General features: G+C 45.5%; 1 protein-coding gene across 13 annotated transcripts in view; it reads right to left on the bottom strand.

Annotated features, from left to right (window-relative positions):
* LOC116842626 (zinc finger protein 608) overlaps nt 1-11,077 on the bottom strand; it is a 296,735-nt gene that overhangs the window by 165,155 nt on the left and 120,503 nt on the right. The window contains exon 1 of one of the 13 annotated variants that reach the window (XM_032812084.1): nt 1,697-3,398. The exons of 10 other annotated variants lie outside the window; for them this stretch is intronic. The gene's annotated coding sequence lies outside the window, so the exon portion shown is untranslated. 2 more of the 13 variants (XM_032812083.1, XM_032812081.1) reach the window with 2 other exon arrangements.

The following is an 11,077-nucleotide window of genomic DNA, read 5'->3' as shown; positions in this document are numbered from 1 at the left end:
ATATATATATATATATATATATATATATATATATATATATATATATATATATAACCGGTAATCCCGTCAAAATTCATTCGAATAAATGCATTTCAGTTTCTGCGAATTATCTGATATTATGTCGACGTGAAGTCGATATTCTCGCGTCACATCCATTAGCGTGACCTGATATCATATACATATAGGCGATGTGTGTGTGTGTGTATGTATGTGTTTATGTATATGTTAAGTGCATTGGAATGCGACATCGCGAAAGTTAAGAAAATGAATTTTCATCGGTGACGACTGAATGGACAAACACGCTTTGCGATAACGACGTGTGGACAGAGAGAGGAAGAGAAATTACGTGTGTGCAAATAGTGGCGAAGGAGCCGCGTATTTTGGATACGAGAGAACTGCGCAAAGAGAGACACAGTCAAAATATACTGCGCGATGAATAGAAGTCGACGTGCTTTGTCGCGCCGAAAATTCGATCAAAGAACCGGCCGCCGTGACTTACGGGTGCTCTCGTCCGGCGTTACATATTTCAACAGGCGAGCTTCAAATTAAACTCGCCGAGAAACTCGGTTTACGCCGAACGTAACGTTTACGCTGGCATTTACCGCGGCTGTAAGATCGAAACTTGATTTGCCGGGGCGCTTGAAATTCTAACGAATTCGTGTTTGAGCGAACTTGCGAGCGCCGTGGAAACTTCGTTTTTCAGAAAGACTTTTTTAAAAAGAGAGAGAAAGAGGAGAGAGCTGAAATTCCACGATACACACATACACACACATTCCACGTTTCTTTTCAATGCTTCTCGAATTCTCCGTGTGTCTGCACCGCGAAATACCAGAAAGAGGGTAACGAGCGAACGCCGGAAACGAGCGCCACGAGGAATGAAAAGGCAGGAAAGAGTAAAAAGAGGAAGGAAGAGAGAGAAAGAGGGGGGCGACAAGGCGAAGGGCGATTTTACGCGCGACCTCGATGCCGACGATCGACTGCCTTCGAGGGCGATTAAAAGCGCGCTCAGTTTACTTAACGACACCAACGGGTGTCGCGGCAAGAGTCGTCGGCATATGAGACACTCGCATAGTCACAATACCTCGTGCAGGTCGATAAATAATCCGGAGGGAGAGGGGGCACCGCACCACCGCGGCTGCCGAGTCCCGTATGCGCGCACGCACGCACACACACATCCACTCGCGTATGCGTGCATGCGTGTGCGCGCGTATCCTTTGTCCCACGCGGTAATCCGATGTGTCTCTCGCCGGCACTGCGGGCAGAGAAGGAGGGCCGGCAACGGGGGGGAAGGAGAAGACCCACGCTCCAAGAGCGACAAAGAGACCGCCGCCAAGAACAGGAGAGCGACGAAGAGAGAGAGGAAGAGAGCGAAGGCGGCAAAAGCCGAACACGCACTTTATTATTTACGTATTCACACTAACCGGCGGAGGGAAGAACGTGTTGTGGTATGTGGTAGTGCGGCACACTCGCGCGCGTGGAGCGATCAAGAGGAGCGACCACAGATCGACGATGCACCGATGTATGCACTCTCACTCACCACCTTCGTGTCGGATACACGCGTGCGTGCGTGCGTGAGTGAGTGAGTGCATGCCTGCAACCACTGCGGGCGTGCGTTACACATACATACATCCGCGCTCGCTCCTGAGCGTGGTAGCACATACACAGAACACACACATGTACACACACTCATATGCACCTTCTATATATTTCTCTTTCTTGTTCTCACTTGGCCGCGTTGCCGATCATGACAAGGAGAGTCTCCAACGACGCCGAAAAAGCACGCGACGACGACGACGACGACGACGACGACGACGACGACGATGCGAGTCGATTCATTTACGAAAGAATCCACGTGTCGACGAGATCGTGTGACGCACGGGAGACCGGGTGAGAGACGTTCTCGTGGAACCTGTCGCTGCTATTTCGCGCGTGTATCGCCCACATGAAAAACCGTTCCCGTAGCGCGGACCACGCTTCACACTCGCGCATTACACAGCGCGCCGCGCGCGTCGAACCGGCTCGAGCATTTGCCGCTTACTGAGCTGACGATTCCCCTTGCTTCGCGCGCCAGAGCTTGCCACCACTCTCTACCAGGTCTCTCTCTCTCTCTCTGTTTCTCTCTCTCTGTCTCTCTCACTCATCGACGAGGTTGTTCAGTACCGCCACTGCAGCTATATTATACAATACTACTACTTCGCCGCCGCCGCCTTCTCAGTCGCACAGCGTGCTGACCGTAAAAGTCGCCCGTCTGCCAGAAGTCTGGGCGACTTGTGCTTTTCGGAAATGCGAACGGTGGCTTGCCGAATTTCTTGAACGATCGAGTGAACGAGAAATACGCCTGCAATATTACGCGATTGAGCTTGCAATCGTGCGCTCTGCAAAATTCCGAGTCCAACCAGAAATTTAGTTTCAGTGATAAACTAACAAAGAATTTTCTGGAATGGGATAGTGGTGGTGGTGTCTGAAGCCTTTTGATTCCAAGGGACGTTTTTCTTTTGTAGAGAAAAGAAAAAGAGAATAATAAATCGTAATGGTTTGACAATGAACAGAAGGTTATTCCTTTACATGTGACGCAGGAGAAAAGCACCGCGAAGACCGCTTGAAATTGGTCGATTTCGATGCAACAAAAGTGCATTGCGGTGAGGCCCGAAAACGAGATAAAATTGCAGACGCTGTGCGTGGGAAACAATTGCAGAACTGAAAACAAACAGTAGTACTGAAACGCGCTCGCAATATTTCAGCTAAAAATACTAAAAATAAAAATAAAAAAGAAACGAGAGAGAAAGAGAAAAGGAGAGAGAAAGGAAGACAGACGCATCTACGGCTTTAGGACGTCACCGGACACGCATAGCACGCTCGTTACACGCACAGTCGTTACACACGTGTTATACAGCGCGCGGCCGAACAATAAACTATTCGTTTACGGCGCCGTGAAGTCTGTCCATTAATCTGCGAGCGAAAAGTGCGAAACCCCGTGCCAGGAATTCGCGCGAATGAATTTCGCACGAGACCCGAGGCCGGGAATAGAGCCGCGGCGGAGGGAGGGAGTCGGAAGAAGGGTGGGAGAGAGTGGTGGGCAGAGGACTGGAGGTCAGGCGAGGAAAACGTGTGGCGAGGAGAGCGTGGTTCAAAAGGAATCGTGCCGCCGGTCTCTCTATTCACCGGTGCGACTAATTGCGCGATCTTTAGAGCGCGTTGCTTGCTAAAAGACGCGGTGGGTTTAGTCGGTCTCCCGTCTCTTTTCTAGACGCCGCGTCGCTACCACGTGCATCCGTGCCAAGCCGCGAATTCGACCATCTCAACATTTTAGTATTTCAAATTGCATGTAGCCTCGGGAGACAATGGCTGCGTTCAGCAGAGAAAACTGCTTTGCAACTATCGTAAAATTCGTGAATCTGATTAGTACATGCTCTTGGATTTAACCAAAATTAAGAGCATACTCCGATCAGATTCACGAATTTTACAACAGTTGCTTTGCAACTGGTTGAACGCAACCAATGGCTGTATTCAGCAGAGAAAGCTGCTTTGCAACTATTGTAAAATTCGTGAATCTGATAGGAGTATGCTCTTAATTTGGGTTGAATCCAAGAGCATGTATCAATCAGATTCACGAATTTTACAACAGCTGCAAAACAGTTTTTTTTTCTGAACGCAACTAATGGCTCGTACTCGCGCCGTTCATTTGTCATAAAACACATGAATTTGTCCAGTCTAGTTTCGACTGACATTTTATACCTGCTCGCTGAAAAGTGGACACGCATTCCCCATGAAATAAGAGAACGTGTCGAAATCTAAAGACATGATCCGTTCTCCGAAAAGATACATGTAGAATCCGAATATAATCGAAATAATTTCTGACAATGAAAATCTTTGGAATTTTTTCGCGATGCTTCACGAAGAATATATTGCAGTTTTGTTTTTCCTTCCCATTTAAATTTTCTTCTTATTTAAAATCAACGATTTTATTGTGTCTCCAGTAGTGCAGGAATAGAGAAAGAAAATATCTTAGGGAAAATATCTGAAGGAGAAATATCTTAATAATAACAATATTAACTCGGTGAGTATCAATAGCATATTCATTTGAATCTAAATTGTCTTGATTGGAACAAGCAATTGACTTCATGTAAAGCAACGGGGTGTTTTAGGAAAATATATATCTTCTCATTTCACAGAGAAAGTTTTTCTCAATATAAAAGTATGTATATAACCACAAGTAAATATATTATTAGTATCTATCATATGAATATTTTTTTAACATTTCTTCTTTCATAGACTGTGAATAAAATTTACCTAGCTAAAAAACATGGTAAATTATGTCAGAAACATGGCAAATTTTTTAATAGCAGATTTCTTCTAAAAATATAAATAACACGTGTGAAATGAAAGGATAGTCAATTACTGCAGAATGTCGAGTAGATCGACATTCTGTTGCAAATGACTATCCTTTCGTCTCGTGCTACTTATGTGTCAGAAATTAAAGTGTGTTAAGAAAAAAATTTGCTGTTTCTAGCAAAATTTAGTATGTTCCTCAGTAAAAGATGGACCATACTGACAAGTAACACTAGGGAAGTGATAATCACCGATTTTCCTGAAACTGCGCATACAAGTAGTTCTTCAAAAACTATTAAACACGTATTTTTTTGTCTTTCCCCAAAAACGAATTTTGGGGTAGAAATCGCCCCTACAAGGAAAAAACCTTCAAAAATGTCGATGAACCCAAAAAATATTGTTCTCTTATTACAACAAAGTTTTAATCGTCCAGAATACAATCTGGAAACAGTAATTATAGAAGAAGAAAGATTATTTGCTCTTCATTTAGAGAATTTAATCAAAGAATCTGTTGACACCCAAATATTCTTTGAAAGTTTTGATAGCGGAAAAGTCACAGGCAAGGGGACTCACAGCAAAAACCTCCCGAAAAGTGACAGGCAAGGGGACTCACTTTTAATAAAGCACCCCAATGGGAACAAAAAGCTACTACGTCCATGTCGTTGTTCCTGAGTAATGCTAAAAGTAGTTCAAAAAAGAATTTCTGATTCGTAATCAGCGAGGCTAAAAACCCCTAGATACCATGTTTCATAGAAATCCTTAAAAAAAATGAAAATCCGTCCGCCATATTGGATCCGCCATTTTGAATTTTCAAAAACTGACTTCAAATTCGAAATCAGCGAGGCCAAAAAGCCTTAGATACCAAATTTCATACGAATCCTACAAACAGTTTGTAAAATACCTCTTACCCCCCCTCAAAATTTGTAGGGGCGATTTCTACTCCAAAATTCGTTTTTGGGGAAAAACAAAAAAATACGTGTCTAATAGTTTTTGAAGAACTACTTGTATGCGCAGTTTCAGGAAAATCGGTGATTATCACTTCTCTAGTGTTACTTGTGAGTCTATTCCTGGACTACTAAAAGCAGAGTAAAGTTGAAAAAAATTTCTATGAAAAAAGCTGTAATAGTTTCTTCGTATACAATAATTTTCACCGTAAAATTCTCTCTTTGTGTAAAAGCGCGTAACTGTTCCGAAAAAAATTACAGCCGAATCAGCACGAGAAGGTACACCGACTGTTATCATTACTTCACAGGAAGCTGTATTTTTTTGGAATAGGATCGTGAAAATGGCTTCGAGATTGAGAAAAATATTTGTTGAAAATTGACTCCCGGCGATTCGCCGTTAAATTACAGAGCAGCAGCAGCAGCAGCATCGTCCGGTTTCTCATCCGCACTCGTCGATCGACGCGACGATACGCGACGACGGAGCGCGTGAGGTAAAAGATAAGAGTCCCGTCGGATAAGAATCGATAAGTGGCGATCGCGTTCTCGTCGATAAGAACTCGTCTCTCTCCCCTTCGAGCACACGAGGAAACAAGAATGCGACGATAGCTCGCGCGCGAACTGATCCGTCGTGACTGATGACGGTGTTCGCCGCGTGTGTCATCGTGGAATCTGGAACGAGTCCGAATTAGAGGTGTTAGGCTCATTTGCGCTCATCGCGCGCGGCTGATTACGCACCGGATATTACGCTTGACGATTCGGCGGGCTTGATGGTTGAGCGCGGATTATTGAAAATACGAGCGATGTTGGCACACCGTCGGCGGCGGCGGCGGCGGCGGCGGCGGCTCTGTGTGCTGCACATGTGCATGTATGTGTGTGTGTGTATGCGCGAACCCTTGACCCTACTCACGGTCGAGCTCGCAGGCAGGTATACGTGATATCTATATATACTTGTATACCTGCTTGTGGATCGCGAAAAACTAAGGGGCGGCCGGATTAATAGCTGACGGTAATTCGAAAGTCAAAGCCGCAATGTAACAGCCAGCAGCTTTCACCCCGACGCCGACAAACGATGATTTTCACGTTTTCTTTCTCCGCCTACGAGAACTGCTCGTCCCCCGGAGCCAGCCGTCGGGCTCGCGACGACGGACTGATCATGCGGTGAAATGAGACGCGCGAGATATATCGAGGTCTTACGTGCGATTTTGCGCGACGCGCGTCAATCTACGTGCACCGTCGTCGTCAGCGACGATTCGGTTGCTGGCCGCCGCGCGGTTTGCATGCTGTTATTTATATTTCCGCGCGGAACGAGAGCACGACTAACGAAGTCGTCGACTGCGCGACTTGGAAGTGGAGCGATGAGCGCGCTGACGCTGCATCAATCAAACACTTTGCGTCAAACAAAGCGAAACATTGCCCGACACAAGAGCCGCGCTGCCCGTATTTATTAGTCAAATTCGACTCGAGGAGAAGAAGCTCCGCGGCAGAGAACGGAAAAGCCATTATCCCGATTTAATTCGAAGTCCGCTTAATTACTATTTCATCGCGCCTCCTCCCGCAACGATTCGCGTTCCAGCTTTTCCCTTTTCCTCGCGGACTCCGAACGGGGGGGCGTCTGTCTGTTCTCCGCGAGCGCGCAGGACAATCGTCCTTCTACCTCTGAGTCGCCGGATGAACGACGCCGATTGTTCTCCCGAGATAATTAAACAACGCGACTCAAACGCGACCTAAAAGTCGCCTCGTAACGACGAAAGAGAAGAGACAGAGCGTCGGAACGTTGTTTAATAATAATCGACGGAAATTTCCCGGAGTCACCGTAGCCGTCTTAACAACGTCCTCCGTAAACATCAAATTACACGGACACATTTTAAGTTCCCCGGCTTTTACAGCCTTTTCGCTCGCGTGCGCGCGCAAGCGAGAGGACGAGACAGATAGACTGACAGACGGATAAAGAGAGAAAAGGATTGGTGGCGTGCACGTTTCCGCAGCCGATAACGCTTGCGTTTAAATGTGAGAGCCGCGTATATTTGACCATTAAGCGAGAGAGCGCCGGCGGTAAAGTGTGGAAAAATATGCGCGAGGGGCGAGACGGTTAAGAAATTGCACGCGAAAACCTCCGCGCGACCGTAAACGAGCGGAAAAGTTTTAACGCTCGCTCTTTCTGCTTCTCCCTGCCCTTCTTTCCTCACCCCCCTTGCACTTCCCTTCCGCTCCTCTTTCTCTTTCTGCAACGGGCACGCGCGAGCGTGAGCGCGAGAGAAATGCATATTCGCGGAAATGCACCCGAGGAAACGTGAAAGTTCGTAGTTGGCGCACGTATCCGATGCTCGGAAAATATGTGGTGGACTCGGGCGCGCGCGCTCGGCTGCCAACGAGCTCTTCGTAGCCGTCGACGACGACGACGACGACGACGGTTCGCGTACGCGGAAAATGCGCGCGTTCATCGTGGCCGACGGCGGTCACTGCTAACACACATACATGCGCACACATTGACACACACATACAGCGCGCTGTAGTGCCGCCGCGCTTCGCTTCGCTTTTCGCCACGTCGCACTTTTAACGAGGCACTTATCGCTATTCGCCGGGAATTCCCGCTACGCGCCGCCGTCCCACGCGTATCACGAGCGTGTCGAGGTATCGTGGAACGACTTTGTCGACGTGTTCACGATCTCTCTCTCTCTCTTGACCGTTAGTAATAACAAAAAAATCCCGATTGACCGACAGTAATCACGGGAAGAGCTCGGCATGCTTTTCCAGCTGTCGCTGCGCTAGAACGCGTCGTGTTTCTTCTAATTGTTGATTAGGAGCGCGACTTGTCAGACATTCTGAAGCATCCCAGTTATATAATGATGTCATTAATTGCAGATTATATTTTAAACGTTAAGAGAATATGTATCGCTTATGTGTCAAAGAGAATTTAAAAAATTTGAGGAAACTTGCCGCTAATCTGTATTGCATCTAAAAGTGATCACGAACCACTTGACATTGATTCACTCAAAAGTTGCTCCACTTTCAAGCCCGGCAAACGTGACGACGTCAAAATGATTAATGACGTCTTTAACGTTAATAATAATGTCTTTTGACGTCATCCTGCTACTTGGAAGTATTTTAAAGCACGTTGTTACGCAAGTGTACACATGATGCCATCTTTAGTAGAAGAAAGGATAATTGAAAAATAATGACAAAAGTTTCAATTCTTATACACGTGCACTTCAAGTCAAAATCATGTGTGCAAAGTTCCCTTCGCGATTGAGAGAAAAGTTTAATATTCAGAAATAATATAAGATAAAGTAAATAAATGACAGAAAGTAAAAAGTACTTAAAGTAAAAATAATTTAAGTAAAAATATGTTATTACTCAACTATATCGTATATACTACACGTTTTTATACAGAAGATAGAAATATTGAAGTATTTCTAATTTTTAAAGACTTTTTGTACGAACTATACGGACGATATGTCCTTCAGAAAGCGTTTTGCGAGCTAGAGATCTCGCTCGTCGCGTCTCTCGAACTAGAGATCTCTCTCTTCGCTTCGCGACGGAGGAAAAAAGGCGATAAAAATTTCTCACGCGTCAGTGCGCGCGCGAAGAGACTCCGAAACGTTCCCGTCGATGTCACGCTTTTTCACGGAGACACCACCACCACCATCTCCTCCTCCTTCTCCTCCTCTTCCGTGAGCGTACTCTCATCTTCTTCGCGGCGTGCGCGGATTCTTGAAATCTCAGAGCGTGTTCTCACGTCGATATTACTCGGCGCTGTTTATCTTTGCACTTAGTAGCGAGCGCGTGTACGCGTTAGTTCCTTAATGGAACATATCGCTAACGAGAACTAAAAGGCCGTGGGTTGCCATAATACGTTCATACACGGCGGGGCGTCTCGTCGTCACCCTGTGGATTCTCCTCGCCTAAGCGAGCAGGAGAAGCAGGAGCAGCAGGAGAAGCAGGAGCAACAGGAGAAGCAGGAGCAGCAGGGAGAGGAGGAGGAGAAGCTGGTGGCGGTGATGGTGGTGGTGGGACACGCGGCACAAAAGAGATATTCCGCATTGACACGAATTCACCGGCGACCCTCGACAATTACGCATTAGACCTATATAGAACACCTGGCGGATCGATGCCGAGGGGCGAGAGACCCTTCTTCCGTGCGCCGCGCGCTTTGCCCTCGTCTCTATTCGCCGAGGGGCAAATAAATTCGTGGAGCGACGGCCAACTCGCGACGAAATCGCCGAAATCTCGCGCGCGGTGGATTCTCTTTCGCCGAGTCGCGCGATATTTATTCGCAGCTCGACGCGGAATCGTCTCGCACGAACGCGTCCGCGAGTTTCGCGAATTAGAGGTTCCTCCTCCTATCTCGCGCGGGAGAGCGGAGAAAAGAAGGAGCAGGAAATTGAAATCGATCGATTTTCGAGAAATTTGCAGCCGAGCGCACGCGCGCTACCAAAATCAGAAAACACTCTGAAGGAATTCATAAGTGAGCTGTCATTTTGTTTTAAAAAATTAAAACCACGAAATTCGAACACAGGCATTTCCCAAAAAACAATCTTTTCGAAGTATCGGGGCTGTAAAATATGTCCCGAAGATCTATAAATATTTGTGTATCAAGAAAATTTCTGAAAAACAATCCTCCCAAAATATTCGAAGTATGCAATCTCCCGAAAAACTACCGTCCCAAAATCCAAATAGTGAGATTCGAAGAACAATTCTCCCCAAATATATCACGAATTTAAAAACGTAAAATATTCAGTACACCCAAGCCAGTACTTAAGAAATTTAAATCCATACAATATACATATTTTCTTATATTTACTCCTGAATATCTCTAAAATAAACGTACATATCAGACTTATTTATTGTATAAATTTTACAGATTAATTTTGTTAAATATTGGCTCCTAAATGTTGTATCACTATGCGATATTTAGACAGAGTTATTTTCGAGAAAATTGTTTCGGTTTCTCTGGTTTAGCTTTCTGGAACCTTGTTTACCTCCAATATTTCGGGAGAGTTATTCTTCGGGAAATTGCCTGAAATTTCGTGATTATAATTTTTCAGGATGTTTTCCCATGTCTCAATTTTCCTGTAATGTTTTATTGGAGATCAAATTGTCCGCAAAATGTCCACAAATTTAATCACTAAAAGCAGAGTCTATATATTCACTAAAAGCCGGTCTATATAAAGCGATATTTTTGCACCGACGTGAATAACGAGATATCAATTTTCAAATTTGTTAAGATACTCCCTTTACAGCTCAAATCTTTGTGAGAGCCAGTCAATGTAAAGCGATATTTTACGTCGGCATGAATAACGAGATATTAGTTTTCAGATTTGTTAAAGATACTTCTTTTTATAGCGTCATTGCGAAAGAGAGAGACACACACACTCGGAGGGGTGTGTATCGCAAAATTGTGCAACTTCGAGGATCCCATTATCTTGAACGACGAAAGACAGCGGTGGCAATAAATCAATATCTAGAAAGCATTACGGACGTATCAACGACAATCCGGCTTATCGCTGTTCACACAGTTACATACAGTAATGTATCGCGTATCGATAATAACATCTACCGACCCGGTAATATCTACTCGAACGAACTGTTTGCACGGCCATAGTTATCGCGCTGTGCCAACTTAATAAAGAGCAATGAGTCGACGAGCGAATGATTTAGCTTGGCGTTGGCGTGGAAAAGAGCTCGGTATGTACGGTACGCGCGTAAAAGTGCACACAGGCGCCTTACGTAGCCGGGCCGTTCGTCAATTACTGAAATAAATTGCGAGAGCATAAAACAATGAACGCTACTAAATACCCGCCTTT

This window comes from Odontomachus brunneus, unplaced genomic scaffold (genome assembly GCF_010583005.1).
Source record: "Odontomachus brunneus isolate Ranch 3 - 2012 unplaced genomic scaffold, Obru_v1 Obru_scaffold_026, whole genome shotgun sequence".
In the NCBI taxonomy this organism is placed as follows: Eukaryota; Metazoa; Arthropoda; class Insecta; order Hymenoptera; family Formicidae; genus Odontomachus; species Odontomachus brunneus.
This window is presented reverse-complemented; position numbering and strand designations above follow the sequence as displayed.